At 44.9% G+C, this 21,727-nt stretch overlaps 1 protein-coding gene across 1 annotated transcript in view; it reads right to left on the reverse strand.

Annotated features, from left to right (window-relative positions):
- Positions 1 to 21,727, reverse strand: part of LOC126282196 (RNA-binding protein NOB1) — a 64,158-nt gene that overhangs the window by 11,223 nt on the left and 31,208 nt on the right. The window lies entirely within an intron of this gene.

Here is a 21,727-nt window from a genome sequence, read left to right on the forward strand (position 1 = left end):
AAAGACTCTGAACTGTTCATAAAAGAGTAAGCCTAACAGACAAATGAAAGTTAAAGTCTAATTTTCTCTCTTAAGCAGAAATAATAAGAAAAGTTGTTATTTCATTATGTGAAATTTCTCATGTGCATTTCTGTTCTGTAGTCTGGAAACTGCATTAGGAACTGTTGACTGGCTTCAAGAGGATCCTGCAAATCGTACCACTGTGAAGTGACAAGGCAATCCCATGTTGTGTCATAACAAGTCTCCTAACATGATGTGATCTTCAATGAATCCAACTGAAGATGAAATAATCACCTGGTCGAATCTGATGGGTTGTGGCTGTAGTGACCAAAATAAGATTCCACATCCAAAATCTGGGCAGACAGCTGTACGGTGCGCCACAGAAGTAGCAGAGGCAGAGGCCCCCACACTTGGATGTGCATGTAGCATCTTCATAGTGCACTCTACCAGCTGGCCAATAGCTTATAGAGTTGGACCCGTTCCACCTCGCTCTCAGACATATGTTGACATTCGCCATGTGTCTCTCTTTTCATGACAAGTGTTTTACTGTGGCAGTCTTCTTGAAATAATAAAGTGTTGTGTTTGTAATTATCGGTGTGTTCCTGAAGCCAGAACACACTGGAGACAAGTAGGTTTGTTTTTCACGTGTTTTGTTGTGCAGTTGCTTTTCACACTAGGCTGCAACATTTTACTTATTGTGACGTGGAAGCTCTGCTTCAAAAATTGGTGTAACAGCAGACAGAACTTCTTACAGCTGTGCGACAGGCTGTGCCAGAGTTGCTCTTTTCACCTTTGCCTCTGGTTATGTTTCCTCCGCTGTTCCTCCTGTTTGATGAGGCAGTAGAAGATTGGGATACATATGAACACTGCCTACAGCATCATTTCAGGCCTTCCATGTGACGAATGCAGAGGTATGTCATGCAGTGATTTTGTCATGGATTTCGCCTTGTATCAGATGTTGCAGCTGTTGGCCTCATCACAGGAACTTTCTTCATTGTCTTTTGACAATTTATGCTCATTGTTGTTTTCCTATTACCATTACAGCATGCACATTGTGGCTGCTAGGGTTGAATTCCACTAATGGAAGAAACAGTCACATCAGTCTTATCGTGTCTGAGCCTCAACACTCTACGGCCTTAGTTGCAAGTGCCATTTTGTCATGTCCAAGTCAAAAGTGTCATATGCAGACAACATGCTTCACGAAGTCATCATCTGCTCCACCTTGGATAAGGAAGTCCAGAAACAAGCCTTCCAATTAGAAAACTATTCCCTTGAAGAGGTGTTGTTCATTGCCCAGTCGTATGAGATCTTGGGGGCAGCTGGTCGACAGCTGGATCCATGGAGTGATGTGACGGCAGTGTAGCATAGCCCACCTGCATCCACGCATAGCCCACCTGCATCCACTGCATCCAGGGAGGGTGACATAGCAGTGGTGCAAGCCGGCCCATCCGGCAGCTTGCTCATAGCAAGGAAACAGCATTCCAGCCGCCATTCCCTGTTGTCGTTGTGTGCATCTCGTTACTCACAACATGATAGATAAAAGCATACCCAGCACTGAGCCATTTGTCATGTCAGAGAAAAGGCCACATGTAGTACTCTGCCAAGCAACAGCACAGAACGCAATATCAGAGGACACAGATATGGATTTCCAGGAAGTGTCACCATTAGGCCTGATTCCTGATCAGTCATTCAACAAGATTTTTTTATCAAGGTTTTGGTTCTCTTGTGACAGTTGCACCTGCATGTGGACACCGGCATGGCAGTTTCTCTGCTTAATGCCCAAACATATTCAGACCTTGATTCTTCTCTGCTGTCACCAGTTAACAGGCCCTTACAGAAATAAGGTAAAAAGCAAATCGTCTTGCTTTGACAATTCACAGCTGATGTTAATTATAGATCAGTAACTCGGCCAATCACTTTTATTGTTGTTCACTATGCTAGTTTAGAAAACAATTTCGGGTTTGATGCCTCTCAAGCCTTTGGCTTTTCAATCATGGACTCCATATAGTTTGTATCTGCCGACATCCTCTCTCTATCATTGGAATCTCTGTCTTCCGAATTTCAGGATATTTTTTGTGAAAGGCCTAGGGTGCACCACAGACTTTAAAGCACACAGTTGACAGTTGGCTGGTGCTAGACCTCTCCCCCCCCCCCCCCCCCCCCCCCAGCAGATTCCAATAGCCCTCCGCTCCAAAGTCAAGGTGGAGCTGTACCGGCTTGCATCTCTTGGGTTGTGGTCCCCATTTCTTCTAGCTAATAGGCTGCACCCCCTGTTATTGTTATGAAATGCTCTGGTAAATTGGGAACTTGCAGTGACTGTAAGGTCGCTGTGAATTCACAGTTTGTGGCCAACACACGTCCGTTGCCATGTTTGAAAGAGCTGTTCATATGCTTAGCAGGTGGTCAATCCTGTGCCAAACTTGATCTTTCTGAAGCATATCACCAGTGACCCTCTGATAAGGAGTCCATATGCATCATTGTTCTCAATATGGTCATGTATACTATTCTACAGTGTTTCAATCATCTGGATGACATTACTGTTACCAGACATACTACAAGCAACCACCTGCACAATCTCCAGGCTGTTTTGGAAAAACTTTGGGTCCTGTGACTGCAATACAATCTATGCAGTCTACGGAAGTCTAAATTTTTCCAACCCTTTCTTGAGTATCTGGGCAACAACGTATCATGGCAGGATACCCAACCACTTGCGACTCTGCTCAAGGCCATTATGGACCTGACTTGTTGCTCTTCGTCATACTAACTGCATGCTTTCTTGGGTAAACTTGCCTATTACGATTGGTTCGTTCCTGGGGCATCTGCCATTGCGCGGCCTTTCTACCTCCTTCTTCACAAGGGCACTTCCTTCATCTTCAATGTGCAACCAGGCCTTTCCCACATTGAAGGACCACCTCAGGTCAGTGCTGTGTCTAGCTACTTTTGAGTCTAGCAAACCACTCATTTTAGCTACAGATGCCTCGCACTATGGCATGGTGGTGGTCATTGCCCACTGAAATGCAGATGGCTTAGAGCAGTCACTGGTATTTCCATCCAAAATTCTCAGTCCAGCACAAGTCCATTACTCCTACATCAAGAAGAAGGCTCTGGCCATTGTTTTTTTTTGTGGTTTTAGGGCGCACAACTTCAATGGTCATTAGCGCCCCGACTAATTTAGGAATGTACCGCGAGGCACAAGGTTAAAACAGCAACTAAAAGGGACAACACTATAAAAGACGTATTAACAGGCATAGGATTAAAAAACTACAGCATAATCAAATGTCCTTAGACAGGTGTGTCAAGTTGATAAAACGAAGAACGCGAGCAGCAGCTCCTGGGTCATCCGCTAAAATGGCATCCACAGTACATGGCAGGCCAAGATCAAGACGCAGCGTAGTAAAATCCGGACAGGACGTTAAAATGTGGCGGACCGTCAGCAATTGCCCACATGGACAGAACGGCGCCGGCGCTGCCGTCAGCAGATGGCGATGGCTGAACTGGCAGTGTCCAATTCGTAGCCGGGCCAAAACGAACTCCTCCCGCCGAGAAGGACGTGATGAGGACGTCCAAGCTACGGGAAGATGTTTCAAGGCCCGAAGGTGGTTGTCCCTAAGTGCAGCCCAATCGGCATGCCACAGCGATAAAATGCGCCAACAAATAACCGTGCTACAATCTGATGAAGGGACACAACAAGAAGCCGTCCGAGGCTGGAGGACCGCAGCCTTGGCCGCGGCATCTGCAGCTTCGTTCCCAGGGATACCGACATGGCCAGGAACCCACATAAAGCTAACTGGAGACCCGTCATCAACCAGCTGCTGAAGAGAGCGTTGGATCCGGTGCACGAAAGGGTGAACCGGATACGGATCACTGAGGCTCTGGATGGCGCTCATAGAATCGGAGCAGATGACATAAGCAGAATGTCGGTGGCGGCAGACGTAAAGAACAGCCTGGTAGAGGGCAAAGAGCTCAGCTGTGAAGACCGAACAATGGCCATGTAGCCGGTATTTGAAACTTTGTGCCCCGACAATAAAAGAACACCCGACCCCGTCATTGGTCTTAGAGCCATCTGTATAAATGAAGGTCAATATTAATGAACTTCGAACGAAGTTCGACAAAACGAGAGTGGTATACTGAACCGGTGGTAACCTCCTTTGGGAGCGAGCGGAGGTCAAGGTGAACGCAAACCTGAGCCTGGAGCCAAGGTGGTGTGTGGCTCTTGCCCACTCTAAAGGCTGCAGGGAGTGAAAAATCAAGGTGTTGAAGGAGGCGACGAAAGCAAACTCCAGGGGGTAGCAGGGCAGAGACATACAACCCGTATTGACGGTCGAGAGAGTCGTCAAAGAAGGAACGATACAATGGGTGGTCGGGCATTGACAGAAGCCGACAAAGCAGTATATCGCGCCGGTAGGTGAGTGGCAATTCACCGGCTTCAGCATGAAGACTCTCGAAGGGACTAGTATAAAACGCTCCGATCGCAATCCGTAAACTCCGATGTTGTATGGAGTTGAGGCGGCGTAAGATGGACGGCCGTGGAGAGTAGTATACAAAGCACCCATAATCCAGCTTGGAGCGGACGATGGACAGATATAGGCGAAGTAGGACGGTTCGATCCGCTCCCCACGACATGCCACTGAGAACACGCTCCATCATCTTACAGACAGAGCTGGTAAGTGAGATGGGTCGATAACTGGAAAGCAAGTGCTTGTCCTTCCCCGGCTTAGGAATCGGTACAACAATAGACTTGCACCAGCACGCGGGAACATGTCCCTCAATCCAAATGCGATTGTAAGTACGAAGAAGGAAACCTTTACCCGCAGGAGAAAGGTTCTTCAGCATCTGAATATGAATAGAATCAGGCCCCGGAGCGGAGGACCGTGACCGGACAAGTGCATTTTCAAGTTCCCCCATGGTGAATGAGGCATTGTAGTTTTCATAATTTGAGGAGTGGAAATTAGGTGGCCGAGCCTCCTCTGCCTGTTTTTGGGGGAGGAAGGCAGGGGGGTAATGAGTGGAGCTTGAAACTTCTGCGAAAAAGAGGCCAAAGGCATTGGAGACATCCTCAGAGGCCAATTGACGTCATTCGCGACCGTCAAGCCAGAAACTGGTGAGTGGACCTTAGTGCCAGATAGCCGTCGCAGGCTACCCCAGACAACAGAAGGAGTAAAACTGTTGAAGGTGCTTTGAAAGCAGCCCAGCTGGCTTTCTTGCTTTCTTTAAAAATACGACGACATTGCGCACGTAATCGTTTATAATTGATACAATTCGCCACTGTAGGGTGGCGTTTAAAGGTGCATAAAGCACGTCGACGAGCACGTAAGTTGTCTCTACGTGCTGCGGTCCACCAGGGGACCGGTACGCAGCGTGGAAAAGAAGTAGTGTGAGGAATGGAATATTCAGCAGCAGTGAGAATGACTTCCGTGAGGTGTGCGGCCTGACTATAGCAGCTTGTGAAGGTTTGATCCTGAAAGGTCGCGCTGGAAGAGAAGAGCCCCCAGTCTGCTTTGGACATGTTCCAACTAGTTGAGCACGGAGAGGGGGTATGATGCAATAGATGGACAACACACGGGAAGTGGTCGCTCGAATATGTATCAAAAAGCGCATACCACTCAAACCGCCGTGCAAGTTGGGTAGTACATACAGAGAGGTCTAAATGGGAATAGGTGTGAGAGGTGTCTGAAAGGAAAGTAGGGGCGCCAGTATTGAGGCAGACAAGATTGAGCTGGTTGAAAACGTCTGCCAACAGGGAGCCTCTCGGACAGGATGCTGGAGTGTCCCAAAGAGGATGGTGAGCATTGAATTCTCCAGTTAACAAAAATGGAGCAGGGAGCTCAGCAATAATTTGCAGCATGTCTGCCCTGGTAATGGCAGACGATGATGGAGTGTAAACGGTACAGATGGAAAATGTAAAATTGGGGAGAGTAATGCGGACGGCAACTGCCTGCAGGCCGGTGTGCAATATGATGGGATCATAGTAGATATCATCCCGGAGCAGCAACATAACCCCTCCATGAGCCGGAATACCTGCCATAGGGGGTAAGTCAAAACGCACAGAGGTGTAGTGTGCCAAGGCAATTTGATCGCATGGGTTCGTTTCCTGGAGGGCTACGACGAGCGGACGGTGCAAGCGGAGCAGCAATTTCAAGTCCTCTCGGTTGGAGCGAATGCTGCAAATATTCCAGTGAATAAGTGCCATTGTGAGAAGAAGATGGAAGAAGGGGTCATCTAGAAGGCCGCTGAGGGCCCGGCTTCGAGCGATCACTGCCACCGCTAGCAGGAGGCGGACAGTCATCGTCCATTTGTTCTATAGGTTCATCGCCCATCTTGTGAAGATGGCCGGGAGGGGTAGCTTCCTCCGCTGGTGAACGGCCAGATGTTCGGCTACCAGCGGTGCGGCCAAGCAAAACAGATGACGGCCTGGGGCGGCAACCGCTGGGTGGCGCAGGAGGAGAAATGCGCCATGGCGGGGAAGGAGAACTGTGCTTCCTATGAGCCTTCTTGGAAGGTCGTTTTGTGGAAGGATTGGTTGATGGCTGAGGGTTCGAGGTACGTAGAAGGTCTGCACGAGACGGTTCTTTCTTGATGTGCTTCTGACTTCTGGGTCTTCGTCCTGGCAGAAGCTGGTAAAGGTGCTTGTGTCGGAGGGGTGACTGGAGGAAGAGGAGACGTCGACCGGGCGATCTTAGCACTGGCCGAACAGACGACCGTAGTGCTGAAGATCAGATCGCATGTCTGTGTCGCCACCTCCCTGGTAGTCCGAGGAGAGGCGAGGACAGTACTGTACGTCCCTGCAGGGAGAAACGAGGGCTTCCTACTAGCGAATAGCTTGCGGGCAGCCGAGGTGGGGACTTTCTCTTTGACCCGAATTTCTTGGATACAGCGTTCTTCCTTGTAGACGGGACAGTCGCGGGAGGACGTTGCATGGTCACCGTGACAGTTCACACAACGAGGAGACGGAGACGGACAGTCACCCTCATGGGCATCCCTGCCACAATCACACATGTAGTCGCATTGGTACAAGAATGGCGAGTGTGATTAAAATGCTGACACTGGTAGCAGCGCGTAGGTGTCGGGACATAGGGGCGAACAGAAATAACCTTGTAGCCCGCCTTGATGCGCGACGGCAGCTGAACACCATCAAAGGTCAAGAAAAGTGTCCGGGTCGGTACAAGGTCATTGTTGACCTTTTTCATGACCCTACGGACAGCCGTCACGCCCTGTTCAACGAGGAAAGACTGAATCTCCTCGTCAGTCAATCCGTCGAGTGATCTAGTATAGACCACACCACGAGACGAATTCAAAGTGCGGTGAGCCTCCACCCGGACAGGGAACGTGTACAGGAGTGTGGCCGGAAGCAGTTTTTGTGCCTGTAAGGCGCTCTCAGTTTCTAGTAACAAGGTACCATTGCGCAACCTGGTACAAGACTTGACAGATCCAGCTATGACATGTACGCCCTTCTGGATAGCGAAAGGGTTGACAGAGGAAAAATCCTTTCCGTCCTCAGATCGAGAAACTACAAGGAACTGTGGGGCAGGCGGTAGTACTTTTGTCACTGGTGGCTAGTCAAGTTTCCGTTTGTGGGCAGAAGTCGAGAGAAAAGAAGAAGAGAAATCCATTGCGGAGGAATCCCCCATGATTGCCAGCGTCTTCGATGGCGCGCTCCTTCCTTGTGGGGACCTTCTCAGAGGGCACTCCCGCCTTAGGTGATTGTTCACACCTCAGGTCACACCTCCCGAGAAACGGACGGAGGGACCAATCGGCATGGTCGGAAGGTGTCAGCTCAGGCAATCACCCCTCCCTGGGCCTGGCCTTTACCAGGGGGTACGTGCGTGCCTTACTTGTCTACCCAGGGCGGGGAATTACGCGTTACCCCGTCACCGACTACGCGTGCGAACGCATGGGTCGGCCTTCAGGCACGCACAGGGAGGAAGGAAGAAGAGGAAAAAGAAAGGAGAGAGGGAAAGAAAGGACAGACTGTCTCAAACGCCGAGGCGGAGACAAGAGAAGGCAAGGAGGAGAAGGCAAGGAGAAGAGTAAGTAAGACAGTGAGATGGAGAAGAACAAAGAAAGGAACCAACCAAAGGAAGGAAGAAACCAGAAGAAGTGAAAAACCAAAATGAACGCAAATATTGGTCGTGAAACCATCCGTCTCCGGACGCAGGCGCTAACTAATCAGCTGTGGACACTGCTCCACCTCCTCCATCCAGGCCCAAATTCATGTTCCACTACATCGCCAGTGACAGCAGTCTCTGGGTGCACGGACTTGTTTGGCACCCACACCGGTTACCAGCAACCACTGAGCATCACAGTGGGTGCTGTGTCTACACTCTGCAGACAGGATACCACGAGGTTTGCTACCATCAAAATAAGCTCGAGTCTGGGAGGACACCCACCCACCAAATCCTGGCTGCGCCAATTTTTGCCTGCATCTGTGCCACCAGATGAGCCTTCGACTTTGCAGCCTCTTGCAGCTATTCTGGTACCCCTCCAGCTGATGGACAAGCACCTTGCCGGATCGATGTCTCTTGTGTCGTCTCAGTCTGCAGTGGGGTTGCCTCCAACTTCCCCACTGCCACCAGACGTTTCCATGGATTCCGGCTAGGACTGCTCATTGCTGGTCCCATCATCGTTTGCTCCCATACAAGGGAAGTACTGGGGCACTTCTAAACCAGGGACTTTTGCCCCTATTCTGAGATTTCCATTGACCAGGAGTTGCTCTCCTAATCGCCTCCAAGGCCTCAATGGGTGTGAGAACCATCTCCACACTGCAGCCATCCACTCCACATTTAGGGAATTAGTGATGCTCTGCCACTAGGGGGGGGGGGGGGGGGAGGGGTGACCCATGTAAGTTTCCACACCCGCGATTCAGGAGTGCCACAGAAGTAGCAACACACTACTGCCAGGAGATATAGGCCACCCACTGTAAGATGCGTGCACCGTCTCTGTAGTGCACTCTACTGGCCAGCCAATGATTTGTAGAGTTGGGCCCGGCCCACTGATATTCAGCTTGTGTGTCTCAGACTAAGAGTCTAGTCACTCCATGGGAAGTGTTTTTCTGTACTAGCCTTCTTTAAGTAATAAAATGTTGAGTTTTTTTATTATCTTTGTGTTCTTGTAGTCAGATCTGGAGAAAATTTTTATCTGGAAAATGACAGAAATTCTAGACCCAATACTAATAATGCTGATAATGTGGCAGCCTTTGGGTTTTGTCTCTCTTGCCTGAGCAGCACTCTCTCTACTGTTGATGGGTCCAAGCACCCATGGAGAGGGCATAAGGGCCTTTATTATTAAGGCAACTTCAATGTTAGGTATCTGATTTTACTCTTAGGGAAACAGTGTCACACGAGCGAAATGAATCGATTGTGCACCTTGCGTATATCTTAGGAGGAATCATCCATCAAATGGTAGAAGCTGTCTCAGGAGCAACTGAGATCACAGGTTACAATATGATGCAGATAGTGGCTCACCTCATCATCACCAATATCTGTTGTCTAAGATCAGAGTGTATCCTTGGTTCTTTGTAGACAATGGAGAAAGTGGTGGTTGAGTACAGCTATCTATTAGCACCATTATTCCAAGGACTGGTAAACGTATTCAGGTTCAGTGCCCAGTGGAGGGTCCAAACTAGAGACTTGATTGGTGAAAAGATCAGATGAAGAACCCTTGCTTATGCAAATGGGTGGTGAGTTATAAAACCATCCATGACAGATCATTCCTGGATGTGCGGGCAGTATATATGATGTGTACATTTTAAATATTAGCTATTAACCGTTAAGAGTGTTCACTGCCAAGCCTAAGAACTCACTCTCATTTATTTCCCCAACAGTAGTCACTCTCTCTCTCTCTCTCTCTCTCTCTCTCTCTCTCTCTCTCTCTCTCTCTCTCTCTCTCTCCCCACCATAACAAACCTCCCTCCAAAAGAAACACTGATGAATCTACTATCTGCCAAATTTAGATACAGTATTATTAGAGTTATTCCAAGATAGCCTAAATTCAATAACACAGATTTAGCACACAGTGACTAACAGCCTTGTAAGGACAGTATTGCGAAGTTATTATGAATTCATTACTAGGCAACTGCCTCAAACAATTAGTCCAACAACTCACTCGTGAAAGGGATGTTTAGGATCTCCTGGTACAAACAAACCTTATCTTTCTGAGAGAGTCACAAAAGAGACTGTGATTAGTAACTACGATATTACAGGGATTGTGGTCAGCAAGGGGGAAAAAAATTACATAGGAAAGTATTTGTGTTTGGTACAACTAATGACACAGTCACTAAGAACTTACTTAAAATACAAATTGTGAACATTTTGTTGCCCTGAAAAGCACAGAACAACTGCAGTTAAAGCTCAGAGACATTGTAAACCACAGTACAGTCTAGGTAAATACATACCAAATAATGACAGATGTTGAATACTCACCTTAGTATAATAGTACTGTGCATGTTTACATCTCTAATGATCCCTTCTCTCATGGGATGTTAACCCCTAAACTTCCTTCCTTTGGAGAATGTTGTGAAAACAGACTACTACAGTCTCTCTGAAAAGGAGACTGCAGGGAAACTTATAGAGAATACTTAACAGCAACTACCGCATTTGTAAGAATGGGTATGTATGACGACAACAATAATTACCACAAATAGATTGTTGCAAGAGATGTAGCAGAAAACCCTAGAAAGATCTGGCCATCTGTCCAATCATGGATTAGTCTTGTGTTGGGGTAGACAGAAAGCCAAAACATTAACTTCTGCATTTACCAATGTGTCCCAACATGAGATTACTACTGTGCCAATATTCAACTGCCACAGATAAGCAAAAACGAGAGAGATTGACAACTATCCTTTTGATAATACTGTCCTCATTCTATCCTGGATTTTCCATTGTTTGCTTTTAAGAATCAGACTACTCAAAAAAGGTACCAAGACCTGGTGGAATCTTTATTAAACATTCTTCTTCTATCTACATACATTTCTATCTGTATGTTCAGACTAATCTCCGGAACTACTGTAGGGGTTCTGATACAGGTTTCTATAATAGGTATGACTGATTCACAAGCAAGGTTTGCGTATACAATTTATAAATATTTCATGCTAATTAACTGAACTATGATGAATTAAAATCCATTGCTGCTGTGAAAACAATGGCATTGCCATCTACTGGTGAATGGCAGGACTCCATGGGAGCACAGCTCTGTGCAGCACGACACAGCCCCATCAAACTGAGTTAATGCACTCTGCTTTGTTTGGTGTGCCGACAATAGTCAGAAAGTGTTCAGTGCAGAGCACTTCGTTGCTAACATACATTTATGTATGGAGAAAGGAAAGATACGTGGACACAATCTTCTTGATACCTTAAACGTAGAGGATGGAATGGGATTCAGAAAGACTACACAAGATTTCAAAAGACTTCTACACAAGGTTCAGGAACGCATTTTGAAAAAAGATAAGTTTACATAGCCAATTTGTGCTTTCCCAGATTTGCAATCACAATTCACACTCACAATTTAGGGCAAATTCTTTCAACAATGGGCACTGACTTATTTCACTACGAAGTATTATAATAAATATGACCAATAATGAAGAGATAATTGCTTCATCCTCAAGCTATGATGGAAGGCTGTAAAATGTGAAAGAATGGATTTTTTTTTTACCAAAATGGTTTTTCTGCAACTGTTTGTAAAAAGTTATGCATTTTCCAAAAAACTACTTCATTTACATAAAGAAAGCTTTTCCAGCAGTGCGTCACACAACTAAACTTCCAGCTTTCTACTTTCCTTCAATCCTACATGAGGACGCAATTCTTTGTGTGGCAGAGCAAAAAAGTATCCCACTAAGGGTCTGTGACAAAGAATGTTGGCAGCGAGTTTCTATAATGAAATGACGCATACTAAATGTTACAAGGGAAGTGCTGCCACTGGTTAAACATCTATATTATGTTTGGATTTTATAAAATTTCAGTTCATTTCCGGCCTTTTGACACTATCAACTCAGTCAACCTCCGATATATGACATGCTACAAATTAAGAGACATATCTCATATACTAACAAAACCATGATATATTGAACTTTGTGTGTGTCGTAAACAGAAGTGTGCTCATTGTTACCAAAAGATGTCATTCCAAATACCAATTTAGCATGGAATGGTTAACATTCATACCTCCTGAAAACCTTCCTGGCATGTGCTTCTTGTATCATTTATTATTTGAGAGTGATCATATTCAGTCACCTAATGTTGTTCTCTGGTTTTTATTAATAAATCTATGCAATGGTCCATAAACAACATTATTGCTGCACCATACATCTGTCCAGAGGGGGAGAAAGAGATCAGTATTTAACGATCTGTTATTAGAGATGGAGCACAAGCTCAGATTAGGGAGGGATGGAGAAGGAAATCGGCCATTTCTTTTCAAAGAAACCATCCCAGCTTTTGCCTTAAGCAATTTAGAGAAATCACGGGAAACATAAATCAGTATAGCCGGATGTGGGTTTGAACCGTCATCCATCCACATGTGAGTTCAAATATTTTGAGACAACAGTACAAAGCCATATGCAACAGGAAGAGTATATGAAATCAGATATGGGGAGGGCAAATGGAAAAGTCATATTTATAGGAAGCATTTTGGAAAGATATCAAGTAATGTACTTTGAGTAGTGAAAGAATACTATTTTCAATGACTTCATATTCACCACTGATTGCACTGTTTATTACAATACCCACTACTGAAATTTTGACTTCGTCATTTTCAGGTGGGAAATAAAGCAGTATTAATGTTGACTACTACTGAGTTTTAAGCATGTGTAATCACTAGAAAATGAGCTAGGCTGTGTCCACACATTGGGGCCAATACTGGCACAAACAGTGTCAATCAAGTGTGTTGGTTGGTTTATTTGGGGGGGGGGGGGGGGGGAGGGGACCAAACAGCATGGTCATCAGTCCCGTTGGATTAGCGAAGGATGTCTGTCAGCCATGCCCTTTCAGAGGAACTATTCTGGCATTTGCATGGAGTGATTTAGGAAATCACTGAGAAGCTAAGCCAGGATGGCCAGACGCAGGTTTCAACTGTTATCCTCCTGAATGCGAATCTAGTGTGCTAACCACTGCACCACCTCACTCAGTAGTAGATAATGAAAGAACTTTGAACCAACCAACACTTTGAATTCACACTAGCATCAACACTGTTTTTCCGGTTGTCATTTCACAACCCAAGTTTGTTTGTTGCTTGTACTTGCAGGTCAGATATTTGAAAACACAGTGTCTCAGGAATAGTGAGTAACATGCAAGTTCTTGAGTTTTTGGAACTTTACCAGCAAGAAATACATCTGTGGAATGCTGGTATGATGAATCACAAAAATTGCAATGCCACTGCAGATGCATGGTGACAAAACAGTTATGTAATTGCTGAATCTCTTTTCGGAACCATACCTTCTCAGACTTAAATACAAGCACATATCTAAAGAGATGATTGAAAATTGGTGTATATATTTGAATTTACATTCTGTATATATGCTATGCGCTGTTTCTGTGTACATTGATGGTTTTGTTTACTTGTGCAATAAAGCTTGTTTCATCTAAGTTTTTTTCCGCGTACCCTAAGCCATACAATATTTTGAGAATGTTGTGTAAAAGAATCCTGACAGAGGCTTGCACTATATTTTAATGTTTTTGAAATATCTGTATATGTATTCAAATCGAAAGAAACTTCCACATGGGAAAAATATATTAAAAACAAAGATTCCAAGACTTACCAAGCGGGAAAGTGCCGGCAGACAGGCACAATGAACAAAACACACACACACACACACACACACACACACACACACACACACACACACACACACACACACACACTTTGCCTTTAAATATGTCTGCTTGTGTCTGTGTATGTGCGGATGGATATGTGTGTGTGTGCGCGCGAGTGTACACCTGTCCTTTTTTCCCCCTAAGGGAAGTCTTTCCGCTCCCGTGATTGGAATGACTCCTTACCCTCTCCCTTAAAACCCACATCCTTCCGTCTTTCCCTCTCCTTCCCTCTTTCCTGAAGAAGCAACCATCGGTTGCGAAAGCTAGTAATTCTCTCTCTCTCTCTCTCTCTCTCTCTCTCTCTCTCTCTCTCTCTGTGTGTGTGTGTGTGTGTGTGTGTGTGTGTGTGTGTGTGTGTGTGTGTTGTTCATTGTGCCTGTCTGCCGGCGCTTTCCTGCTTGGTAAGTCTTGGAATCTTTGTTTGTATATGTATTCATTATGACAAAAAATTTAGTTGCTGAATGGAAGGTATGGTGAACTGTATTTTATTTTCTATGAGTATTATAAAGTACCAGTAAGTGATTCATGGTTGCAGTTGTGGTGGTAGTGGGTTGTTTAGGGTGCTCAACAGCACGGTCATCAGTGCCCTTACACAGTTAACAGAATACAAGTGTGGTTTTGGATTGTTAGAAGCATGCAACAAAATGTAAATTAGAAAATGTAATCTGCAGCCATCCTGGGACGCTCTCGCTTACACTGCCAGACAAACCAGAAAAATATGTGTGCCTAAAGGCAGTGTGTGAGTAAAATACATAGACTATAACCACACAACATCTAAAATAGTGGAGCATCGAACTGTGTGTACAAGTACCTTAAAATTTGAACCACACTTGATTCATCACACCAAAAATAGAGGGCAGGTCATCTGGTAAGTGGGTTGCAGCCTCATGGCATGGTATAAAACACATTCTGTTACAATGTGGTTTACAGAAATGTGTACATTCCAAGCACTGCATACTGGGGGATATTTCCACTGAAGAAGGAATTCATGCATCAGAAGACTGCATCCTATACAGAGTTGCATTAAAAGTATTGCCCCCTCCCACTGCAGTGACCACATGAAGAAATGCTGCTCCCACTGCAGTGGCCAGGAGGAGGAATGCCACAGACATATTGTTAGTTTCACGAGCCTCAGCCCATTGTTCTCGAACCGTAACTGGTCCTCCTCCCACAGATGCACAATGCTGTGTCTCAAGCGCAAGTGGAAAAGGGTGCTGTGGATCAGTTGAGATACTTTTCAGCTAGGGCACTTAGGGAGTCAGTTCAGATGAGGAATTTGCAGGAAGGCATTACATCTTCTCCAGCTCCCTCAAGATCAAATATAATTCAGTGTCATACACTGTGTCTGTACGAGGTAAGCGAATCTCGATAACACAGTCTGGAAATAACACAGCACAACCACTGGAATTATCCTGCTTAGATGCATCAGTGTAAACGACCACACAGTCACAGAGCTTGGCTAAAATTATATAGAACATCGATTCAAAGGAGGAGGAGGCGATTAGTGTACAACGTCCCCTCGACAACAAGGTCATCAGAGATGGAACACAAGCTCCGATTAGGAAAGGGTGGAGCAGGAAAGCATCCAAGTGCTTTCGAAAGAACCATCCTGGCACTTGCTTTAAGTAATTTAGGGAAATCATGGAAAACCTAAATCAGGATGGCTGGATGTAGATTTGAACCATCATCTCCTAAATATGAGTCCAGTGTGCTAACCACTGCATTACCCAACTCAGTATCAATTTAAAAATAGATTCTGGAGTAAAAATCTTCTTGTACATTTATAGATCTAAAATAATTCTGGATCTCCACGTTAACCAAGGCAGCGAGGGACTCCAACCTCGATGAAGCACAGAAATATTGTCTACACCACAAGCTACTATTTCTAAATAGTTGCTCCACTGGAGGGCGAGCAACAGTATGGAATGTCAGCGATTGTAGTGTGGAGAGCAGGCTGCAAACATGATGCATCATGAGGGCCCACTGCCAGATGACAAGTGGTGGTTCACCAATCTCAGCAGATGCTAGAAATCAGACTTGTCCTATATGCTCCTGATACTAAACAACCCCTCAGGATGAACAGCATAGATTATCTTAAGATAAGATAATGTAGCTGAGCCATAAACTGTGCAACCAGAGTCAAGGTAGGATTGCACAAACTCTTTGTAAAACTGAAGCAGACATGATTGATTTATCTCCCATGACCTGTGGCTGAGGCATTTTAAAATATTCGGTGCTTTTAAACATTGGGCCTTAATAGCCTTCAGATGTGGTAACCATGTGAGGTATTCATCGAAAGTGAGACAAAAAAACTTCCTTGAACTTTTAAAAGTAAGAACAGTGCCCTCATGTTAATAGAGTGACATGAATGATTAAAATTACCTCAAACACATCTCTCTGAGGAAAATTTAAAACCTATACTATCTGCCCACTCTTCCAATCACCATATCATCAGTTCCAATTGACGAATGGTCATTGCAAGTTGGAATAGGGGCACAGGGTGGCAAAGTCGTCCACAAACTATGGGCATAGTACCATTAAAGACAATGGTGAACAGAGGTCACTTAAAACAGATGCTTGAGAGACACAATTTTCTTGCTTACACTGCTCAGGAAGAGCACCACTGACCTGATATTAAAAAAATCGTCTGGAAAAGAAGGACCATGTGAAAATTTGTAAACGTCCTCTGAAGCCCCATTTATGAAGCTTTACCAGGATGTGATGCCTCCAAAGAACATCACAGATCCTCTCAAGATCAAAGAAGACATCTATGAGGTGCTGTTTGCATAGGAACTATTGTTGGATTTTCACCTTCAGCAGGGTCAGGTTGTGAAGAATTGAATGATACCTCTGAAACTGTCACTGGGAGTAACTAAGTAGGGCCCACAATTCTAAGATCCAAATCAGACCGTGGTGGATTATGTGTTCTAGCATCTTTCCTATGCAGCTAGTGAGGGCCACACTAGGGTAACTACTGGGCAACACGTGGTTCTCTCCTGGTTTCAGAAAGGGCACTAAAATTGAGCTCGTCCATGAATGGAAAGTCCCCAGTCAACCAAACTCCATTAAAAATGGACAAGATAATTTCCCTTGCATCCTGGTGAAGGTACTGTAACATGTTGTATGGTATTCAATCCTTACCCAGGGCAGTCTCCTTGACCTGAAGCAATACACACCAAAGCTATGGAAAAGGGGCAATTGTAGTGCTTGGTTTTCATGGAATTAAAATTCCAGCCTCCCCTCTGCATCACTGCCTGATGGGTGCAGAAAGCTAGAGCTTGGTTTGCAGGGGCAGTGATCGAATTGAAGTAATGTGCCATTGGATTTGCAATGTCTCTAGGTGTACAATGTAGACTGTACAGCAGTTATAGTCATATGCCCCATTTGCCAGATATTCTCCTTATGGCTTTCCATGCCTTTGAAGAGCTAGTGGAACAATTGATCAAGCCTAGAAAGAATTGCTAAGACCACTTCTTGTTCCCTCTGTTCATTTGTCATGCCTTTGCCCTCACAATTTGAAAGACTATGAGATGAATAGCAATTGAACCGTTGCAAGGCCATGTGTCTCTCCCTAATGGCAGAGCAACATTCACTGTTTCACCATGGGACGTGTCACCTCTGAAGTTACTGTGAAAACTTTGGGATAGATGCCACAGTGGCATGATGGAGCATATTAGTAATGTGATCTATCCTGTCCCGGACACTATCTTGGCATTCAAAAACAGCTACCTGACTGACTAGTGTCCAGTTTACTCCTTTAACCATCCACCTTGGCAGCTTCCTTTCACGGACAGCTCTACCTGAGAAGTGAATACAGATGGGGAAGTAGTCAGTGGAATACAAGTCATTGACCACTTTCCAGTGAGCAGTACCTAAAATAGCAGGAGAACATGGCTGAGAATGACTGCATGAAAGTGGTAAAGTGGGTGCAACCCCAAGTGTTAAGAAGGCATAATGCTTCTGACACAATAAGGCTTATGGCAACCCAACCCCTGGGGAATGTTGATGGAGATCCCAACAGCACATTTTGCGCATTAATAACTCCTACAAGCAGGAAGAGTGAAGGGACTTGTCAATTCAGGTCAGAAAGACATGCTGTACCCAAAGTTCTATTGGGTGGCCAATGCACACTGCAAATTGTAACAGTGAATGGAGTATTCACCAAGACAGCAACTGCCTGGACAGATGTTACAAGAGAGACAGAATTGGAGAGGTGTCACTCACAAAGATATCCACATCATCTTTAGCCCTGTCTACACTGAGCTCATCTTTCTGATGGAGGCTGTATCCCCAGAGCACAGGGGTATCAATATTTTTAAAATGCGTTTCCCTGGGCGCAGGGGTATCGCTACATTTAAAATGTGTTTCCTGTATACACAGACAAAGGAGTCTCTCCTGTGCCAACAGTTTCAGCTCTTCCATGTGTTCTGTACCTCCCCCCAAACCCCCACCCCTTTGCCAGCAGTTTGAGCCCCACCACAGATGTTCTGTACCAAGTCATGCTCCATTGAATCACAAGAGCCATTTATCTGGGAGGTTTATGTTTTCTCTTTGTCCTTCTGACTGTAGGAGTACCCACTTCAGAAGGACGAGAATTCAGTGGACTCAATGGTTCATCAAAGCAGAGTTCCAAGACCACGGGTGAGTTATCATCCTCTGAGTATTTCCGATCCGACAATCCAACTGCCTCAATTCTGTCTTCTTGGCAGAGTGTCAACCCAGTGTGCTGCACTTGTCCTCCCAAACTCACACTAATTGCAGGAGCAAAAGCAGTGCTTGCTATTGGAGTTTGCGTGGAGACAGCAACAGCTCCACCTGAATTGCTGCTGCCATAATTGCAATTTCAAGAGAAAATCTTGGCTCAAGGCCCACACTTGACATTTGGGTGGAAACACTTACAGACGCATGTTTCTTCATGAGTACTGCAGCAAATGAAGAGGAGTTCTATCATCATGAGCAGCCATACAACATTTACCACATGCAACTTATCCGTTACACCCTGGAAAAGTGTATCCGAATTACTGATACGTGAAATACCTTATAGTGTTGGGGATGTATGGTCTGACTTTCAGTCTTAGAAAGCCAGCTTTAATATAATTTGGCGAAACTAGTGAACCAAACATCAATGCAAACGAATCTGATTTTCCAGTGTTCCATTCGTACAATGCATTACATGTTTCACCTCAATGAGTCCTTCGTCAGCCCACTCCTCTTTAAACTTCTTTGTGTCCTATGCATGATGTCACTGCATGCAACCATTCTATGATTGTAATTAGGGCTACGATGCTGTTCAACCACAACAGGATATTCACACAAATATTTGGACTTCAGAAGGTTGTTAACTTACTGTAATGCCACTGTTTTGACCAGCAATGTGCCATTACACAGCCATTTAACATATCTGAGGATCCAGCCGAACCATCAACGCCTTTTTGGATACAGAAGGGCGATAATACCTTCTTAAATGTACAATCTTCTCTTCTTATCACAAGAAAGAAATTTTGAGACGCTGGGTGTGCCCTGTTACAATAAAATGCCTGATCTTTGATGAAAATTGCTCAGGAGGGCTATCCTCCCAGGCTTTCTTTGAAGGTTGGGTATTAGCACTACCCAACAGATCACCCAGACCGTTGGGAGTAAGTGTGTGAGAAGTTACGGATGCCATAGTGATCCCTGAGCCACTAGGGAAACAAACAGTCCACCCAGCCAGGACCCCACTTGCCTAAGCCTTATACAACTGGCGTGTGGCGGGTTCCACCTCAACAGCTAAGCATCTCATCGGCACACAGTGCAACTTAAGCTTGAGGCTTTTTAAGAGGTCTGTACTGTTCTTGAGACCCAGAAGGTGATTCCCAGCCCCTGTGACATAACATTCCACTGCCCCACAAGATGGTGGTCACTGAAGCCTGCCCAATGGCACTTACCGATCCCCAGCTCAGCCTATACTCAGCAAATGAATGGTGAGCCCCAGGGGGGGGGGGGGGAGTAAGTGATTCAGTTTTTGAAAAGTCGCAGTTGGCATCACTCACATAATTCCAGAATGAGATTATCACTCTGTAGCGGCGTTTGCACTGATATGGAAGTTCCTGACAGATTAAAACTATGTGCCGGACCGAGACTTGAACTCGTGCTGGGGTAGCTCAGATGGTAGAGCACTTGCCAGCGAAAGGCAAAGTTCCCGAGTTCGAGTCTTGGTTCGGCACACAGCTTTAATCTGTCAGGAAGTTTCACTCAATAATTGTTTTTGTTGGTTCCTGGAAATTTGGAAGAAGTATGTTTGCACATTAGAAAATATGAATTACAGACAGAAAGGTATGTAACTTCCTAAGAGCACAAGGTTACTTGTTTTAAATTACAACTTCAAATTATAATATGACCCCTTTGTATGCAAAGTAAATAGAGCAAATTACTCGATGAAGCACAATCTCAGTATCTTTTTATATACAGGTAGTCATTTTGCAAAGATGGATCTGAGTAATAAACAGATAAGCTAATTCAGGAGAAATAATGTAATCATATAGATAAAAAAAACCTACTCACCAAGTGGCGACAGAAGAGCACACATATAAAAGATATTGGAAGCTTTAGGAGCCAGTGGCTGCTCCTTTTTCTGGCAGAAGGGTTGAAGGGGAAGGAAGATGGGTGCAGGAAAAGGACTGATGAGGTTTAGGAAAAGAGGCACACAACCCTGGTTCAGGGTTCTCATGTTGCTGCTTTTTTATATTATTGATTATTTTCATTGATATAAATCAAGAAAAAGCTAACTTAGCTAGGTAGTGTCTTAAGTATTAATTTCATAAACTTAAATCAAACAATGGAAATCCAGGATGGAATGTAACAATACTATGAAAAGGAAAGTTGTTACTCACCACACAGCGGAGATGCTGAGTCGCAGATACGCACAAGAAAAAGACTGTTCCAAATACAGCTTTTGGCCGGTAAGGGCTTTGCCAAAAATAGACGACCAACACACACATGCACCCACGCACGCACGCACGCACGCACGCACGCACGCACGCACGCACGCACGCGCGCGCGGCACACCTGCAGTCTAAGGCAACTGTAGCCATTGGAGGGGGAGGGGGAGAGAGAGAGAGAGAGAGAGAGAGAGAGAGAGAGAGAGAGAGAGAGAGAGAGAGAGAGAGTGTGTGTGTGTGTGTGTGTGTGTGTGTGTGTGTGTGTGTGTGTGAGGGGGGGGAGGGGGTGGGCGTGCACATGTGTATTTTTGAGAAAAGCCTTACAGGCCAAAAACTTGATTTGGATCAGTCTTTTTGCTGTACCTATCTGTGACTCAGCATCTCCGCTAGATGGCGAGTAGCAACTTTCGTTTTCTTAAATTTTATAAGCTTATGATCACCAAACAACTACGTTGCACATTGGACTTATTGCGTGGGTTAGATCATAATATATCCGATTCGTGAGTGAGAGTTTCCTTATCCGGTCCACCTAACACATAGTTTATTCAAATTCGAATTTATCCGTATGCTACATAATATTTATATTAACTTCCTTTTAGAATGGTTTTCTCTTAACTCTTTTCCCTGAAACTAGTGAGTTACACACAGCTCCAACTGATTTTGGGATTTTCCTGCGTTGAATAATTCTTATACACAGTAAAGGATGTATTAAATCACACAAAGACTCATTTTAAACTAAATTTTCCAGTCCATGTATTCTTATTCTGAATGTGATGCAATACATTGTCTAAGACCAGAGTATTTATGTGTATATCCTACAGTCACTGCCTGCTATTTTTTACAGGTTTTTGTTTTTTGTTTTGCAATGACAAAATACAACTATTCACATTAAAAACTGCAAATGCACTGGCTGTGATCTGTCCATGAGATATGCTTACCTCTATATTAAATCAACTGAATGTTGGCTCCAACATGTGGGTGCTTCCCCATAACTATTGACCAATGTCAGTGCCA

The sequence above is a fragment of the Schistocerca gregaria genome, chromosome 7 (assembly GCF_023897955.1).
Source record: "Schistocerca gregaria isolate iqSchGreg1 chromosome 7, iqSchGreg1.2, whole genome shotgun sequence".
Classification (NCBI taxonomy): Eukaryota; Metazoa; Arthropoda; class Insecta; order Orthoptera; family Acrididae; genus Schistocerca; species Schistocerca gregaria.